The following is a 3,192-nucleotide window of genomic DNA, read 5'->3' on the forward strand; positions in this document are numbered from 1 at the left end:
CGGTTTCTAAAGGGGGTAGACGGACAATAGATAGTGTGCAGATTACGTCACTCAGGCCTTTGTTATTGTTTTTGCCATCCGCGTTTGTGAGTTGTTCTCACTAAACTGTATTAACCAGACTATAAAAGTTCATGGTTACACAGAGTTTGTGTGTTGGTCCGTTATACTTCCGGATGGCAATGTTGTGAACTCCTTGGCCAAGCGCATTCTATCTATAGCAATTGAAACGATAGGGCACGGGTGTATCACTAAGTACTTTCCGTTATACCTGATAGACCCAGCTACCTAATCATTCCTGGGTGGTCAACGGGAATATGATGGGGAGGGGAAAGGGGGGGGGGGGGGGTTAGACAAAAACAAACTCTTCTTCAATTGTGGTGAATCCTAGTCAATTTTCGTGTGAACAAGTGGTCTATCAACTGAGCTATCGAGGCCCATGTAAAGGACTCAATTCACAGACAAAAGATCCTAGTTGTCTTACTCAATAGGATTCAATAGTCCGATGACACGTCGACCAGCAACAAGCAGCTTGGTTCTAAACAAAGAAAATCGGTACTTTTTATTCTCCACGCTGGCGAGACCGTTTTCACGTGTCATGTGATCAGAATGTAAAAAAGTCAAAACATGATCAGATTTATAATGGTTTTCTCCTCTGGATACACTTTTATGCTCGTTGGAGAATTATTACATAAGGGCATCCGCCATTGTTCCGATAGTTTAGAACCAGTTGCTAAGTTACTACGCGTCATTACGAGGGAAATGACGTCACGAAGGCTATTAACCAGTAGATTTTTGCGAATGAATTCCAGCTCTCTCTGATCATTGTTACCGTTTTCATACCGCCAAATTGGTGACTAGTTATCACACTTTGTTATCACGCTTTTCTCGATCATATTATAAACGTTTCAATCTACATATAGATTATATGCGCTTGGCTAAGAAGCTACAACATTGCCATCCTGAAGTATCTAGGACCAACACACAAAACTATGTGTAATCTTAAACGTTTCTAGTCTGGTTATTACAGTTTAGTGTGAATTACTCATAAACGCGGATGGCAAAAAAACAAAAAAAAAACAAAAACAAAAACAAAAAAAAAAAACCAATAACAAAGACCCGACTGACGTCATTTTCATTCTATCTATAGATAGAACAAAGATGACGTCACTCAGGTCTTTGTTATTGTATTTTGCCATCCACGTTTATGAGTACTTCTCAGTAAACTGTATGCACCAGACTATAAAAGTTCATGGTTACACATAGTTTTGTGTGTTTGTTCGTTATACTTCCGGATGGCAAACGTGTGAACTTCTTAGCCAAGTGCATACTACGAGTATCTCTAGTTTTCTGTGTTGTTTCTATCAATCAAGCGACAGAACAGTGTGTATTTTACTTAGACACATGCCATCAGTAGTAAAACCTGTGTAGTTTACTATATTTATCAATCACTGCCAATGTTTACGTTATGACGACTGGACTGTCCGAGAGGCGTGGTTATCTAAGTGTTTGTTGTGCCTAACCTTCTCTTTCCCACCAATTCTATAGATAGTATGCAGATGACGTCACTCAGGCCTTTGTTATTGTTTTTGCCATCCGCGTTTGTGAGTTGTTCTCACTAAACTGTATTAACAAGACTATAAAAGTTCAAGGTTACACAGAGTTTGTGTGTTGGTCCGTTATACTTCCGGATGGCAATGTTGTGAACTCCTTGGCCAAGCGCATTCTATCTATAATTCTGGTTACGGTTCTTCCGTGAATGGGCATGATCTAGAGATAGTTCGAAGATGACGTCACTCAGTTCTTTGTTATTGTTCTTTGCCATCGGAGTTTATGAGTAATGCTCACTGAACTGTATTAACCCGACTATAAACGTTCATGGATACTCACAGTTTTGTGTGATGGTCCGTTATACTTCCGGATGGCAATGTTATGAGCTTCTTAGCCAAGCGCATACTATCTTATATTCCCTTTCCATGTGCTCGGGGTCACGTTGCAAAATGTGCTCAAAATGACACACTTAGTGAAAAGTATTCACAGCTTTGAAACATCTAACATTACGATTTGTCATTTTGTTCAGCTTGACACATGGGTATGTTTACAACTTTCATAAACAGGGCAGCGTGTTTATATTTGTTTAGAAATATCCAATCGTTGGACATCAACAAATCATGTGATTGATGACTTGGTTGGACAAAAACATGACTATAGATCGCTCCCATTCCAGCTCATTGCAGCATTTCAAGAAATGAAGAAGCTGATAAACTCGAAAAAAAAAATCCCCAACAGACACTAATATTTCAGATTTTAATTGAGCTTATGATATAGAGCAATATCCACTAGAAGTGCTCAAAGCGCTTTACACGATTTCTCTAACCAACAGCAACACTTAACATGTAGAACTAGACATGAGACCTGTTAGACGATATTGCAATTTTTTTCGGACAGAAACAACGGCCAGGTGCACACCTGAGTACGGTGAGAGAATGTGAGTAAAGAGTCTTTTCCAAGGACTCAACTATGCGCTAGAGCGAAGCTCGAACCCGGGACCTTCCGATCCGAAAGCGAATGTCATACCTCAAAACCACATAGCCACATTAACAGCGTTGTCTCTGTCGGAAACAAAAAAAAAAAAACAAAAAAGATTGTAACATCGCAAAACAGGCGTCATGTCTCGTCCTACATGTTATGTGTAGCTGTTGGGAGTTCGATTCGTAGACATTGCGTTATCTATTATAAAAGCTCAATTTTTTAGTCTCCTTTTCCATGTTTTAAATTTGAGTTTTAAATTTCAATTGGTACGAACATTCAATAAAAAAAACTTGAACATAGTCGGTAAGAGGCGGTTTGGGGGATATTGCGCTATATAAATGCTCGTTTAAAATTAAATGTAGCTTTTATATAACGCAATATCAACTAAACGTGCTCAAAGCCCTTTACAAGGGGTCCCTGACCAACGACAACTCGTAGCATCTAGAACAAGACATGGCGCCTGTTAGGCGATAGTACAATTTTTTCCGATAGAGACAACGCTGTTCACTAGGTACTCATTTTACATCTGAGTACGGTGAGAGAATGTGAGTAAAGAGCCTTTTCCAAGAACTCAACTATGCGCCGAGCGAGGATCGAACCCAGGACCTTCCGATCTGAAAGCCAGTGTCCTAACACTAGACCACATAGCCGCACTAAAAGTGT

Source organism: Berghia stephanieae, chromosome 15 (genome assembly GCF_034508935.2).
Source record: "Berghia stephanieae isolate SIO BIC M18660-M18661 chromosome 15, UCSD_Bste_1.3, whole genome shotgun sequence".
Lineage (NCBI taxonomy): Eukaryota > Metazoa > Mollusca > Gastropoda > Nudibranchia > Aeolidiidae > Berghia > Berghia stephanieae.